This window comes from Sorex fumeus, unplaced genomic scaffold (assembly GCF_029834395.1).
Source record: "Sorex fumeus unplaced genomic scaffold, SorFum_2.1 ptg000015l, whole genome shotgun sequence".
Lineage (NCBI taxonomy): Eukaryota > Metazoa > Chordata > Mammalia > Eulipotyphla > Soricidae > Sorex > Sorex fumeus.
The window spans coordinates 24,756,982-24,774,561 of NW_026606072.1; positions in this window are offsets into that span (position 1 = coordinate 24,756,982).

Genomic DNA, 17,580 nt, shown 5'->3' on the forward strand with positions numbered 1-17,580 from the left:
AACTAATGTATATAGCATATTAATCAAAATTTGTTGGATATTTCTAGCCTAGCTATATGAAATCCACAAATGTATAACATCTTGGGTTCTGGCAGTAATGCAGAGTAAAAAGATATACAGTTAAACTAAGTATAAGACCATTACACATAATATGGTCTTTAATACAGCACCATGCAATCACATCAATGACTGATGTTGGAATACAAGATCTTAGGTTTACCAGGTTGCACCCATCACAGTGCTCCCGAGTCATTCCCATTACTTTGTCTGTCACTACTTCTTTGTGCTCTCTTCCCCAACCAATTTGTAAAGTCGGATCCTTCTAGGACACTGAACTTGTATTGTAAGTTAATATTGACTTTCTCCTCTCCTTATGTCTTTTGAATAGTTTACTTAATGCAATGTTCTTTTTGTATAGATACAGGAAGACAATTAATTTTATGCTTTATAACTTAGGATTTAATTGGCTTTGAATATTATTCACTCCCGGGCATCTGCTTTCTCAACTTAAGCCTCAGTTGCCCTCACTTTCTAGCACCCTAAGGACAGGGTCCTGGCGTGGGACTGGATGGAACCAAGGCAAGCCGGTAAGTTATGTGCTACCCTGGCATCGAGAGGGGCCAGGCCAAGGTGCCACAATTCTTAACCATAGGTTAAGAGTTTGATCATAGGCAAATGCTGTCATGATCCAAAAGTAACAATGAGACTAGGACCCTGCTAAGAATAGGAAAGATATCTGGCCTAAGCACTGCAGTCTGAGATCAAGATGGCCCTAGGAGAGCAATTCTATAAGCTTAAAGTATTTCTTACTGTGTCCATACAAAATGATTTATATTATGTATGCTTGCTCATATGTTGGTCGGACAAGGAGAGGAGAAACACACCTAGGGAATTATGTTCTAGTGTGGGTTGATCTGCTATATGAGAATCTGTCCTAGAAGCAACTTTCCCGTGTGTCCTGACTAGCTTGGATGAGACTGAACATTTCTCCCCTTCAAACTGCCTTCAGTAAATAATTTCAGTATATTGTAAGAGGCAGTTTCCCTTTTCTCTCAGTAATCTCAGGTGCTAGCCAGGCCTGATCTTTGGGATGTAGATTTCAGGCTCTAGGCAGGCTAGTCTTTGGGATGCAAAGCTCAGATACTTGTCTTTGGGATGTAGATTCCAAGCTCTAGTAGACTGGTCTTTGGGATGCAAATCCAAGTGCTTATAGCTTGTGAAAAAAGGTTTCAGTTTGGGTTTTGTATCTTCCTTCTGGAGACCAAAATTACTGGTCTACAGATGTAAAGAAACAATGTATGTTTTGCTGCCTCAATGTTCTTTCTGTAACTCCTTTTGATGACATCACTGCATTGTGCCCTTTAGAGGTACCATGATCTATATAAGGGAGATTTCAGGTACTCTCTGGGGAACACGTGCCTGAGAGAACGGTGATGTGCTAAGAGAACTGAAGAGAGAGGTCTGAGAGTATGGGGAGAGAAGCGGAGAAAACGGGGAGCATGTGCTTGAGAGATCCTGGGGCCTCCATGACATACATCTCCTCCATGTAATAAACTGCTGCTAAGACCAACCAGCCTGACCCCCGTTTCCTTCCTTCGCCTGACCATCGCTATGGACCTCCCTGGAGTGGGGAAATGGCCTGAGACTGCCAAACGCGGGCAGTGGGAGAGATAGGCCGCTGCCATCCCTTTGCCCATTTTTGTGTGTGTGTTTACACAACCAAGATCCAGAGACTATAAAACAAAGCTCCCGGAAGCACGCAGCCTCAACCTCTTATAGTCTAGTTCTTCCTCTCGGAGAACCCGGCAAGCTGCTGAGAATATCCTGCCTGCATGGTAGAGCCTGGCAAGCTCCCCGTGGCATATTCAATATGCCAAAAAGAGTAACAATAATGGGTCTCATGCCCCTGACCCTGAAAGGGCCTCCAATGCAGCAACGTTGGGAAGGACGCGTGAAGAGAGGCTGCTAAAATCTCAGGGCTAGGACGAATACAGATGTTACTGGCACCCGCTCGAGCAAATTTATGAACAACGGAATGACAGTGACAGTGATACAGTGAATATGGCTGCTAAAATTGTAGATCACTGTGTACCTGCTGAAACAGCTTATAAAAAATAACAAATATATTAAAAATAATATATAAAGAATCCTGGATTCTGAGACATTTCATTTTATTTTATTTTTGACTATTGGACCACTACCAGCAGTGCTCAGGACTTACACTTGGCTCTGTACTGACCAATCACAACTGGTGGTCTAGGGAGACCTTAGGGGGTGCCAAATTGGGTCAGTCACTTACAAGGCAAGTGACCTGTACTATTTCTCCAATCCAATCTAAGACATTTTAGCACCTGCTTCCCACACATTGTGGGAATCTCTAAGGAATGAGTTCATCAACGCACCTAAGCATTGAGTCAGTCATAGATTATGTACTATAATTTATTACATAAACAAGATCCCTTAAATCTAAAATATTCCATTTAGATGTTCCATTGATTTTACACTCTGAGAGAAGAAAAACTCTCATTGATGAATTGGAAACTTGTAGAATAATGTTGGTTTGCCCTTCCTCCCTGGCCACTGGGAACTTGTGTTTGTTTATTGTTCCTTAACCTGTCAATTACCTTTGTCTCCTGATCAGTTTCTGACTTGTAAATATTGACTTTCTCTTCTTCTTAAAGTCCTTTGCATGGTTAGTTATTTCAGAGCAATTGATTCTTGTATGGATACAGGAAGACAGTTAAAAAGACAAGTCTGTGGCTTGGGAGTTGATTTCCAGATAATATACCTCCTGGACATCTGTTCTCTAGGCTAAAGCCTCAGTTTCCCTTACTTCTTAGATCCCCCAAAGTACGATCCCGACGAGGGAGGGACTGGATGGACCCAGGGCAAGCGGTGAGCTACGAGCTACCCTGTTATCGAAATGGGCCTAATGCTTAACTACAAATTAAGAGCTTGGTCATGGACAAATTCTGTCTTGATCCAAAAGTAATAACTAGATTTGGACCCTGTGGGTTTAACAATGATTGATCCAGCCTGAGCACTGTAGTCTGAGTCTGTAGCAAGATGTCCCCAGGAGAGTCACCCTATAAGCCTAAAAGTGTCTTACTGTGTCCATACATAATGGGAAATATTAGTAAGTAGAATTAAAGATGTTAATTAAGTTGCTAGTCTGAAAAAAGGAGAAACACACCTTTAGGGCTGTTTTGCCCTCATGGAGTGCAGGTGGTCAGGAAGACTGGGAAAAACATGTTGATCACGCTTCCCTGTGGGGTGTCGTGGTTGGGGAGGCGTGGTGAGAGAAGAAAAGAGCAGCTGCTAGGAGGAGAAGGAAGGTTGCTCAGGGGTTGAGAGAGGAAAGAGAGAGACAGACGGTCACAGAGAGACAGAGACAGAAGAGGACAGGAGATTGCGAGAGACACTGAGTTAAAGAGAAGGCTGAGAGTAAGAGTGGCTGGGAGATGGGGAGGAGTCACAGAGAGAGTTGTAGAGCGAGTTAGAGAGAGGAAGGGCGCTGGAAGAGATGAGAGACTGAATAAATGGCAACTAATCAGCAACCAGCTTGACCCTCGTTCTTCCTTCATCCATCCATGGCAACAGCCATCCCAGGTGGAGAAGCGGTCGAGAGCACTGAACAGGGGCTGCAAAGGAAAGCCTCTCGGAGCGCCCGTGAACATCCTTTATTGTGGAATCCCCACGAGAGAGGAGTTTGCATAGCCCGAGAGTTGGGAATCATACAGAAACTGATAAATTACCATTACACACATCCAAATCAGATTCCATACACTCAAAAGCTTCACTTTTTAAGGAGTACTGAGTAAACCCACCAGCCATTACAAGTCATGATTAATCGCAAACAGCTGTGTGTTATATGACTGTATGTGAATTCAAAGGTATCATCTCTAGGAGTTCAGTGAGTGAACTCCTAAGCAGTGCTCAGGGGATCTGTGGGAACCACTCTTGGCTAATGTGAAGCACAACTATGAGGACCTGTCAGTTTAATTCCTGGCCTAGTGAACCAGTGCGTCAAGTTCAGCAGTATTGGGTACCAGCACAGCTATCCTGGTGGGGCTTAGAGGGGCAAGTGATCTCAGGTCTGAATTCAAAGCCTAAATTATGCAAGACATGTGCTCCCTGGCCCTCTGTTTTCTCAAACCGATTTCAGTATCATATTAATCATATTGGGATTGTGCTGATAATGCATTTGTGCTAATAAAAATATGTTCGATTATTATTCTATAGAATTTTTTGGATTTATTTTTATTATTAGTAGTAGTGAAGAGAAAAACCAACTTTAAAAAAGCATTTGTATGTGAATTGCATTCGATAAGTGACACTTTGTATATTTTGTGTTTATACAAACATTCAGTGTTTGCATGTAGTATTATACTAAAACCTGGATATACCAAGAGAGTGATGCAAAGTCCTGGAGCTTATGTCAGTGATTTATTTTTTAAATAAAATTATAAAGAACTCCAATAAGTTGAAGCTTCCTCACTTGGTGTGTATATATATTGATGAGTGCTACATCTTCTTGGTGTATACTTTCTTTGATTATTATACAATGGCCATTATTATATTTTATTAGTTTGAAGTCAATGGCCAAGACCCAGAGACTATAAAAGCAAGCTCTCAGATCTCTTATTTTCTAGTTCTCACTCTCGGAGAGCCCGGCAGGCTGCCAAGGGTATCCTGTTCGTATGGCAGAGTCTGGAAAGCTCCAAGAGGCATATTCAATATGCCAAAACCCAGTAACAATGATGGGCCCCATTCCCCTGACCCTGAAAGAGCCTCCAATGTGGCACTTGCTAAAATCTCAGGGCTAGGATGAATGGAGATGTTACCGGTGCCTGCTCAAGGAAATTGATGAACAATGGGAAGACAGTGATACAGTGATACAGTGATTAATTAAACATAGCATATGTCTGCATGCCTAGTCTGCAATGTTCTGTAGGTCTATTTTGAATATTTTATTGCATTTTGTGATGGAATTCACTCTCCCTCATAGATCCCAACTATAAAACTCATACCAACATATGAAAATAAGTATGGTTGTAGAAGCCGCTTGAACTCTGCAAAGGGACTGTATAACAGTTTTCCAGTTTTTCGAATCTGTATCTTGAATCCGGATTTATTACATTTGTTCAAATGTACATAGCATTTAATTTTCTGATCTATCTAGCTATTGTCTTTTGATTGGTGAATTCGGATCACTAATATTTAATTAAATTATTGAAATAGTTATTTACTACCAAAAAATAGAGGGATGATAAGAGGATTATTCTTGAGTTGGCACATCTAAATGAATGCTGCTACCCATAATGACAAATAGGCAAGAAATTACGAGGGAGGAATATTAATCTTTCTTTATTATTAAAAGAACATAAAACACAAACCCACAAGAAATAAAATATAAATTCAATTCTGTGATTGGTTAAAATTTAACTGTTGAAAAATGATAGCACATTTTATGATAGTTATTTAATCATATAGTCTCACTTATACTACCAATTTTCAGACTTAATTTGGGGGTTTTTTTGAGCATTGTTTGTTTTTTTTTAAACTGTTTTTTGTAAGTAAACTATTTAAAGTATTTTTGTTGCCTCCATCATTAAGGAAATACTAGGAGATTAAATCAAAGCCTTGCCTGCCTACAGGAGCTTCCCTATACGGAAGAAGAATGATAACTAAAGCATTCATGCTAATAAAGTATTATTATATAGGCACAGATTGCTATTTTAACAAAGGCAAGTGGAAAATTATGGCAAGGAAAAGGGAAGGCATTACTGTCCATATAATCAAGATGTAGAAAGGCTGCCAGATAAAGATTGAGGAATTAGATCAAGGACTCATAAAATATACCACAAATTCTAGAATGATACAGAGAAAAGTAGTTAAAAGATGACATTATACTGGTAGACAGAAGCCAAAATTGCTCCTACATGAAATACCATTTTTCATGGTTTTCTAATTGAAAATATAATTTCAAATAATAAATAATTATGGCTACAAATCAACTTGGTAACTAAATCCAAAAAATAAACTGATTCAATCCACTTCATAATTGCTTGCTCTCTGAGTGTCTTGTTATTACATGATATGGTATAACCCTAAATTCTAATAAATTGAGAATTATGGGGTATGGGCTTCTCCCCATTAATAAATCTTTTTGCAGTGCTCAAAGTCATCTTTAACTTAAAAGTAAAATGCTGGTTTGAGATTCAAGTTTGCCTTAAGGTGTCTTTATAGCTCCAAGTGTTTGATTTCTGTTGAACTTAGTTTCAACCTTTAAAGAAAATCTATTGAAAAAAAAAGTTCCTGGGGTCGGAGAGATGGTACAGTTCTTAGGGCATTTTCCTTGAACATGGCCCACCAGGGTTCAATCACCAGCATCATATGTTCATTCAAGCACCATATGTTCTCTTGAGCAGCACTAGGAGTAAATCCTGAGTGCAAAGCCGGGAGTAATTCCTGAGTATTGCCATGTTTGGCCCAAAAACCCAAAAACATTTATTTTTTTTTGAAAAATTGCTTTTTAAAAAAATTTTTTTAAAGCCTGTTAAGTGAAAACATAACAGACAAGGGTAATCATATGGAGAAAACACTGAACGACAGTTGAAAATGCTGTGATTATTATAAAGTTAAAATTTTCAATTAAATGTCAAGCCTGGATCCTTCCCGAGTAATCTGCATATAGAAAATGCCTTGAAGATAAAGTGATGGGTATTGGCAAATTTCCATTTTAATCTATAGTTTCTGTTTTGGGAGGTTTTGATTAGCAAGGTCGCTAAGTTGATAATTCACTTTTACAAAAAGTAGTAAAGTAAGGCATTAACTTTGGAATGAGACTCATCTTCTTTTTAACTTACTTCTATAATTTTTAAGCAGCAAGTTCTTGGGATAATACCACAACTTCTAAGTATGAATTTGTAATATTCATCAATAAAAATGTTGAAGCCACATCTCTTCATTAAAGTAAAAATATAAGGGAAACTCTCTGTACTGGAGCACAGCAGGCAGAGGTGAGCACTCTACAAATGGTCATTCCTAAGCGTTTCATAATGATGGCTGTATAATCTTTTCTCATGATGCTAATTTCAAGGTAAATTAGTGGCAAGCCTCCTCTTAGATGAGGCCTAATTTGGGTTTTTTTTTTCTTGCTTTTTGGGTCACACCCGGCGGTGCACAGGTGTGCTCCTGGCTCTGCACTCAGGAATTACTCCTGACAGTGCTGGGGGACCATATGGGATGCTGGGAATTGAACCCAGGTCGGCCACGTGCAAGGCAAATGCCCTACCCACTGTGCTATTGCTCCAGTCCCATTAATTTGGGTTCATCAAAAATAATTTTAAAAGTCTAAATTTCAAAATGCAGGTTTAGAGGCAAAAACCATAAAGATTTATTTGGTTTTTTTTCTCAAAAGAATGGCATATAAATACATTGATTTCAAGTCTCTAAAAGTACATCAACTGGATGATCCTCTACCATTGTTATGTGCTAAAGGATTTTTCTCATATATGAATGTTTGTTTCAAAGAAGAAATATATTCCAACACCTCACACACACATTCTCTCTCTCTCACACTCACCAGTTCTCTCTCTTCTTCCAGTTTTTGAGGCATATCCAGCTGTGCTCAGAACTTATTACTAAATTACTTCCAGCAGTACCAGGAAACCATATGTGTGCCTGGGATCAGACCTGGGCCTATAACATGCAAGGATAAGACCTTACCTTCTGTACTATCTTTCTGGCCCCCATCTCTCTTTTCTTAAAATGAGTAAATATTGGACTCTAGAGTAATAATGGTCTAGCATGTTTCCATTAAAATTATAGACGAAGGCTTGATTGCTTTTAGGTTTTATAGTACATGAGAAATTTCATACGGTGAATCTAATTCACAAATAATCATTATTCAGAAGAGTTATTCCTCTAGATTCATCTGTTGTAGCAATTAATCAACTCAATTATCTAAACCATCATTAAAGAGAAAAATATGTGTTATCTTAATCTTAAAAGGTGATTGTCCAAACTATAATGCTTGAGTATTTAAACCCGGGACTTGGCTTTCTCTGTGCATGCATCCCAGGTGTCCTCTAGGACCCTGGGATGCCCAGCATCCCTGAGCCTCTTCCTGTTCATTCCCAATGCTGTGCTGGTCTTCTTCCCCTCCCAGGTCAGTTAACTTACCACTATTCAAACCCGGGACTTGGCTTTCTCCGAGCATGTGCCCCAGGTATCCCCTAGAACCCTGGGATGCCCAGCATCCCTGAGCCTCTTCCTATTTGTCCGCAATGCTGTGCCAGTCTTCTTCCCCTCCGAGCTGATACCCCCTCACACAAACCAGGGACCGGTGGGGACGTGGCCTCTCCAGAAGTGGATGCAATTTCTGTAAAAGTGGGCATGGACTGATTCCAGACCAACCAACACTCACGTGGCCGCAGGTAGTTTACTCATACCAAGAAATCTAGTGTAACATCTCAGTCACCAAACCACCATACCACATGAGGAAACAATGCAAATCCCCACCACGTTGGCAGGATGATGAAAAGAGTCCAGAAGCCTCATTAAGTGCTACTCACCTAAAGGACCTCTCTGAGAAAGAATTCAGATATTAAGTAATGAAGATGTTCAATGAACTCAATGAAACAGTGAGAGAGATATCCAGTAACATGAGAGAAACAATCGAGAAATTATGGGAAGAAATGAGAGCAGAAATAGGAGAGCTACGCACAGAAATATCACGATTAAAAGATTCGATAGATGAAATTAAAAAAACTCAGTCTGTGCCCTCAACAGTAGAATGAGCGCAGTTAAAGACAGAATCAATGAGCTGGAAGATCAGCTGCACAAAGCACAGGCAACAACAAACAATGGTAAGAGACCTCAAAATAGCTGTAGAGAGAATCAGAGTCCTAGAAGATGATTCCAAGAGGAACAACGTTAGAATCACTGGAGTACCAAAAGTTCAGGGAAACAATCACAATGAAAAAGCCACAGTTAAACAAATCATTGCTAAAAAATTCCCAGAGCTGGATAATGCAGACATTTAGATTCAAGGAGCCCGAAGGGTGCCAGCTAAAAGAAACCCTAACAAAAACACTCCAAGATAAATAATAATTAGAATGATGGATGCCGCAGATAGAGACACAATACTGCAAGCAGCAAGGACAAAGAAGGAAATCACATACAAAGGAGCACCCCATAGATTCACAGCAGACCTATCAGAGGAAACCCTCCAAGCCCGAAGGCAGTGGCGAGATATAGTGAAAAAACTCACTGAAATGAATGCTTTAACAATAATACTCTATCAGGATAAACTCTCACTCAAAATCGGAAGAACGGTACACTATTTTCTAGATAAACAGCAGCTCGGGAACTTCATAGACTCAAAACCAAACTGAAACGAGGGATAAAGGGGATACTAGGAGACGAGAAAACTCTACAAGCACAACAGACCCATACAGAAAGATGACACAAACCCTAAAACAATAATCTCTCTCAAGGTCAAAGGTCTAAATTCACCAATTAAGAGACACAGAGAGGCAAAATGGATTCAGAGACAGAACCCAACATTGTGCTGCCTACGAGAAACTCATCTGAACAGTCAGAGCAAACAAGGACTCAAAGTTAAAGGATGGAAAATAATCCTGCAAGCAAACAGTTCCCTCAAAAAAGCTGGGGTGGCCATACTAGTATCCAACAACATAAAGTTCAGGTTGAAAAAGATTAGAAGGGACAGCAAAAGAAATTTTCTATTCATCAAGGGATACTTACAAGAGGAAGAAATCACATTCTTAAATGTATACACACCTAATGAGAGAACAGCTAAATATTGAAAACAACTGCTAACAGATTTTAAGGAGGACATTGCTAGCAGCACAATAGTAGCCAGAGACCTCAACATAGCCTTATCACCTCTGAATCGATCAACAAGAGCAAAACTCAGCAAGGAAACAATGGCTTCAAAAGAAGAAATAGAAGAGAGAGGGCTTATAGACCTGTACAAAGCTTTACATCCAAAAAGTAAAAATACACATTTTTCTCCATTACACACAGAACATTTTTCAAAATATACAATGTGCTAGGCCACAAAAAATACTTTAATAGAATCAGGAAGATAGAAATAGTATCAACAATCTTTTCAAACCAGAATGGACTAAGAATAGAAGTGAATCACACACAGACACAAAGAACCACATCAAACACCTGGAAATCAAACAACTCAATGTTGAACAACGAATGGGTCAGGAAGGAAGTCAAGGACAAAATCAAAAGATACCTGGAAACAAATGAGAATGAAGACACGAGCTACCAGAACCTATGGGATGCAGCTAAAGCCGTGTTAAGGGGAAAATTTATAGCTCTGCGAGCATTTCTCAGGAAGGATGAGAGGGCCCATATAAACAACTTGACTTCACAGCTCAAGATCTTAGAAAAGGATCAACAAAAGGAGTCCAAATAATGCAGAAGGAAAGAGATCATACACTTAGAGCAGAAATCAACAATATGGAAACCAAAAAAACAATCCGAAAGATAAATGAAACCAAGAGCTGGTTCTTTGAGAAAATAAACAAGATAAATAAACCACTAGCAAGATGCACAAAGAAAGAGACAGAACCCTAATAAAGCAAATCAGAAATGAGAAGGGAGATATCACAACAAAAACTAAAGAAATTCAAAAGATCATCAAAGACTACTTTGAAAGTCTGTATGCCATGAAACAAGAGAACCTAGAATAAATGGAAAAATTCCTGGATTCCTATAATCTCCCAAGGCTAAAACAAGAGGATATAGAGTACCTGAATAGACCTATAAACATCAAAAACTTGAAACTGTAATCAAAATCTTCCCCAAAACAAAAGCCCAGGTCCAGATGGATTCACTAGCAAATTTTTCCATACATTTAAAGAGGACGTATTGCCAGTCCTTCTCCAGCTTTTCCAGGACATTGAAGAAACAAAAACTCTCCCAAACAGTTTTTATGAAGTCCATATCTCTATAATACCAAAAGGAAACAAAGATACCACAAGAAAAGAAAACTAAAGGCCGATATCCCTGATGAACATGGATGAGAAGATTCTCATCAAAATACTAGCAAATAGATTTCAACAACTCATCAAAAAGATCATACACCATGACCAAGTGGGATTCATCCCGAGGATGCAAGGATGGTTTAACATTTGGAAATCAATCAACACAATCCATCATATCAACAAAAGGAAAGATAAAAATCATATAAATAGATGCAGAGAAAGCATTTGACAAGATCCAGCACCCATTTATGATGAAAACATCGCCAAAATGGGGATAGAGGGGACTTACTTCCTCAATATAGTTAAATCTATCTACCACAAGCCTACAGCAAGCATCATCCTCAATTGGGAAAAAATGAGAGCCTTACCTCTAAGATCAGGGACGAGAAAAGGATGCCCAATCTCTCCACTGCTGTTCAATATAGTACTGGAAGTACTTGCAATAGCGATTAGGCAAGAAAAAGATATTAAGGGCATCCAGGTAGGAAAGGAAGAAATCAAGCTCTCACTATTTGCAGATGATATGATACTATACTTAGAAAACCCTAAAATCTCTACCAAGAAACTCCTAGAAACAATAGACTTGTATAGTAAAGTGGCAGGCTATAAAATCAATACCCAAAAGTCCATGTCTTTCCTAAACACAAACAGTGAGAGAGAAGAAAGCTACATAAAAAAAACAATCCCGTTCATAATTGTACCCCAGATAACCAATACCTAGGAATCAGCTTAACTAAGAAAGTAAAGGACCTGTACAATTAAAACTACAAAACACTGCTTCAGGAAATTAAAGAGGACATGAGGAAATAGAAAGATATGCCCTGTTCATGGATCGGGAGAATTAACATTGTCAAAATGGTAATATTTCCCAAAGCATTGTACAAATTCAATGCAATCCATATTAGGATACCCATGACATTCTTCAAAGAAATGGAGCAAACACTCCTGAAATTTATATGGAACAATAAGCCTACAGAATAGCTAAATCAATCTTGGGAAAAAGAAAATGGGAGGAATCATCCTCCCTAACTTCAGTCTGTACTACAAAGCAGTAATAATTAAAAAAGTATGGTACTGGAACAAAGGCAAAACTGCAGACCAAAGGAACAGGGTTGAATATACTGAAATCTCTCCCCAAACATATGATCACTTAATCTTTGATAAGGGAGCAAGAAATGTGAAGTGAAGCAAGGAAAGCCCCTTTAACAAATTTTTCTGGCAAAACTGGACAGTTACATGCAAAAAGATGGGCTCAGATCTCTGCCTAACACCATGTACAAAAGTAATATCAAAATGGATTAAAGACCTCAACATCAGAACGGAATCCATAAGTTACTTTGAAGACAAAGTTGGCAAAACCCTCCATGACATTCAAGCTGATGGTATCTTCAAAGATGCCACGCCACCAGCCAAGCAAGTGAAAATAGAGATAGAAAAATAGGACTATCTTAAACTAACATGCTTCTGCACCTCCAAAGAAACAGTGACCAAAATACAAAGACAGTATACAGAATGGGAAAGGATATTTGCCCAAAACCCATCAGGCAAGGGGTTGATATCATGGATAAACAAAGTACTGGTTGAACTCCACAAGAAGAAAGCATCCAACCCCATCAAAAATGGGGCGAGGAAATGAAAAGAAACTTTCACAAAGAAGAAATCTGAATTGCAAAAAGGCACATGAGAAAATGCTCTACATCATTAATCATCAGGGAGATGCAGATCAAAACCACAACGAGATATCATCTCACACCACAGAGACTGTCCCACATCCAAAAGAACAAAAACAACTGGTGTTGGTGCAGATGTGGTGAGATAGGGACCCTCTTTCACTGCTGGTGGGAATGCCGACTGGTTCAACCCTTTTGGAAAACAGTATGGACTGTTCTCAAAAAATTAAAAATTGTGCTCCTATTTGACCCAGCAATACCACTCCTGGGGATATATCCCAGAGAAGCTCAAAAGTATAGTCGAAGTGACATCTGCACATGTTTGTTCATTGCAGCACTCTTTACAATAGCCAGAATCTGGAAAAAACCTGAGTGCCCGAGAACAGATGACTGGTTAAAGAAACTTTGGTACATCTACACAATGGAGTACTATGTAGCTGTTAGAAAAGAAGAAGTCTTGAAATTTACATACAAGTGGTACTACATGGAAAGCATCATGCTAATTAAATGAGTCAGAAAGAGAGGGACAGACACAGAAAGATTGTATTCATCTGGGGAACATAAAGTAACAAAATAGGAGAGAAACACCCAAGAATAGCCAAGATAAGTAACAGGAGGTTTACTCCAGGGCTTGGAGGCCAGTGGCACATGCTGGGGAAAAGGCAGCTCAGATAGAGAAAGTAGCACCAAATAATGGGTGTTGGGAAGATCATCCTAGGATGGGAGATTCATGCTGAAAGTAGACTATAGACCGAACATGATTGCCACTCAATGCATCTTTTGCAAACCCATCATCCAAAAGGAGAGAGAAACAAAAGGGAATGTCCTGCCACCACGGCAGGGTGGAATTGGGAAGATGTGGGGTAGGAGGGATACTGTGATCAGTGGTGGTGAAGAATGGGCAGTGGTGGAGGGATGGGTACTCGATCATTGTATAAATGAAACCCAAGCACAAAAATTTTTAAGTCTACAACTGTACCTCATGGTGTTTCACTAATAAATTTTTAAAAATATATATCATGCTTTATATAAGAATATCTTTTCAGTCATTTGTGTGTTCTACCTATTACGAAGGGAGCATAAAATCAAAAAGACTCAGTTACTTGCCCCAGTGTGTATTGTCCAATAGGACAAATGAGACATTTCCAAAGGGCAATGCAAGATTGTAACAGAAATCAAGTGAGTGGAACTGGTAATAAATAACATGACCAAAGAAAGAGATCCTATCAAACTACATGATCAAAAACTCACAGGGCCAGAGAAAGAGCTTAATTATCTGAGTAAAATCAGAGCATAAACGGCATGCAGTATGTCCTGGCTTGATACAGCACCATGTGGTCCCCTGAGCATCACCAGGAACAATTTCCAGACACAGAGCCTCATGTATCATGAGTGCTCTCAATACGCCTACCAACAAAATAAAACAAAATGTTTACATTAATTTAGTAGGATTTGACCTTGATCTAAACAATGGGTAGGTTTTGGGCATGTATGTTAATGAGAGGGAAATGGAAGCAAGGCAGGTAAACAGGACAGCAGAATCTGCAGCATGACTCCATAAAGAATATTGAATTATGGCATAAATTTTTATCTAAAACCAGGGCAACTAATTAATTAAGCATTCTAGAATTTTTAGCATAAAAAATCTAAGGGAACTTGGAACAGAGTCAAGAATTTTTAGGGATTCAAACACACTCATATATAATCTGCTCATTTTGCACATAGGAATCAGAAAACTCAAGAAAATACTTTTTGTCGGGCTCTAAAATATCATATCCTAGTTATTATACTCAGACTTAAAGGGGGATATGTTATCATTATTATGGAAAGAGCAAAATCATGAGATCATCTAAAAATATATAAAGTATGTGTTAAAATCTTTTCATAAATTAGATATTAATGAAAATGAACAGATAACCATGTTCTTTTCAGCCAAAATACAATACCTTCCCATTACAAAATCAAAGCACATAATATTTTGAAATATTCTCATTGTTTTTCTTTATTCCCTGTTTTTTTTCTTAATCTCCATTCTTTAATCAGGTATTAATAAGAAGTATTCTAACTAGAGAATTCTCAAAAGAGTGTGATTTCTTTCCATCAATCTTAAAAAGGGGGTTTACTTTATCAGTAAATGTGTTCTTCAAAGAAACTTTCAGAAGTCTTCTCTTAAATAACAGAGTATTTTTCTTTTTAACTTTGTCAGGTTGACATCAAAAGCAAAGAATTTTTGAATTGCTTTTCCTGTTTGAAGCAACTTAGCTGGCTGTCCATTAAATAGTTTGTTTCAAAGTTATGAGACAAATGAAAGAGATCTATTTAGGCTAATTTCCTTCCAAGGACAATCTGAGGGAGTTTTGCCTGGAAACAATGGGCAGTGTCCACATAAAACAATGTCCACTAACTTGAGGGCAAGAAAATGAGAGTGCCCATGCTGAAATAACCCATCTGTAACCTGCTGTTTTAATTACTGGGAACTGCAGTACAAATGACACAAATAACATAACGTTATAGCTTAAGGAGAAGGGAATTGTCTTAATTGACCTTGCGAGAATCTCTGTCCTAAAACAGGTAGAAGCCTCTGTCCTGAAATAAGTGAAGCATATCATTTTTCCCAGGTAGTGTTAACTCTATTCTAATTAGCACTTTCCTGATGAACTGGTCATAAGCAATGTCATAATAATAAAGCTTATAAACAACTAACAGACAAGAACAATTAATTATTCATAATAGAATTATTAGTGTTTCTGCTCATTATCTTTCTTACTGCTTCTATTGTGACCAATTTCACACTTATTTTTTTATTTTTTTTCACACTTATTTTTTCTATACTTATATTCTAATCTTCTTATTCAATACACAATTTAGATTTCTATCTCCATTTTAACATACGTTTTGAAGTACATATAGGGCTGGTTACAGCATTATCCAAAAAGAGTGAGAAAAGTGACTTTACATAGGACAGTAAGTTGTACTAATTAGCATCACTTGTAATCAAGGACAGAGACCTTTTTCTGAACATAGATGATAAGTGTTTTAATGGTATTAGTCTCACAGTCTCTTTGCTACTAGTTGACTCTGCTGCAGCACAAATGTAATCACTGACAATAAATGGGAGTGGCTATGTTCTAATAAAATTTACAACGAAAACAGGGAACCAACTGCATTTGGTAGTACCAGTAATGCCGGCTGATTCCAGACACCGATAATTAAAAATCAGCTTATAGATATAAAGATCCTTAGAAATTAAATCAACTATGAACAGAAAGGAGAGAAGTGAAAACTGAAGGTTTTATTCAGTAAAAGTCCAATGTAAAACTGGCTCACTGTTGACAGTGCTTTCTGGTATATATTTTTCTTGTGAGTAAGACAATCTTACCAAACTGTCACTGCTTTTGCAAAATTTATTAACTTGTCCTCACCAAACTATCAGTCTCTTTATTCAACATTAACATTCTGAGGGCAGAAAGTTTCCATACGAGATTCTTCATAAATACTAGTTAAAAAGTAAAGTAATCATAAAAAAAAGCAAATCTATTTCAAAGCCCTCAGAAGTAAAATTAAACCTCACAGAGTCCTATTTTTACCTATCTGTTGAATGTTCAGTTCATGTAGTCCTCATTGCCATAACCCAAGGAACAAAGTAGATAAGGTTGACTTCCTCAAAAAAAGGCACTGATAGATGAGATCAAGTGTGTTCAATCTGTATTTGTATTTTTGTGACTTGAGGCTTATCAGAGAAAATGACTCTTTTCCTCAGCTTTCCATCTCAAACATTAACAACTCAAGAGCCTGAGGAGATAACCATTACTCTCTTTCAACAGGTACTTAACTTAGTAATAAATAACCTGCATTTTTCCTTTTGGGGTTGAGAGGTGGGGGGAAGTTTTAAGTGAAAGTATAAAGATGAAATCAGTTGTCCTCAATAATGTCTAGTGAAGATTTTATTTAAACAACATACCAGACAATTCTGCAGGAATGACAAACCTGTTTCACGAATATCCTAAATATACATGATCTAGAAAGCTAATGAAACATGGATCTCCTTAAGTTTAAATTTTCTCCTTAAGTTTTAAAACTTAGAGGTGAGGTGATGACACAAAGCTCTGGAGCTCATCCGTTGCACGTAGCAGGCTCAAGCCCCAGGAGCTCTTCCCAAACACGAGCCAGGAGTCACACTGCCAGGTGGGCTAAATTAAAAAATTAAATAGTTTTATCATTGATGTGATTGTTCAATATCTCTTTCGATTCTTTACCTCTTCTTGTATTCCAACACAAATATACTCACAAATTCAGGTACTGCAGATATGATGAAAAGATAAAGAGTTTTGCCCTTAAAGGTTTAGTAAAGAATTAAATATGCAAAGATCTGTAAAAGAAATGAGCATTTGGGTTTTTTGTTATACTTTTGAGTGTCATCATTTTCTTATAAAAACAGACAAGAGAGGTTTTTTTTAAAAAAAAAAAAAAAAAGGAAGACGATCTCCAGGGACAAACATCAATTTGTGCAAAGGCCTAGTTGTTTCCCTAAAATGCCAAGTTTCTCCATTTTCCTAAAATGGAAAATGATAGAAATTCAGTGTGACTGAGCAGAATGTCAGGAAGCAAGGAAAGAGAAAGGCCTGAGGAGGTCAATGGGCAACCATTACCAGTGACCTCACCAAGATTCTGCACAGGAGTGAGACAATGAGGAGGCAAGATAAGGCTGAATTAGCAGAGGAAAATGAGCTGAGATGAAATAAGACTGGTTCAGTCAGAGCTACAATCTGTTTCATTTTCTATTCACATTTAAATATAGACTCAAAGTGAATCCTTGCAGGAACCTAAACTCTCATACTCTAAAATCCAGTATTTTCTTTCTTGAAATCTTATACACT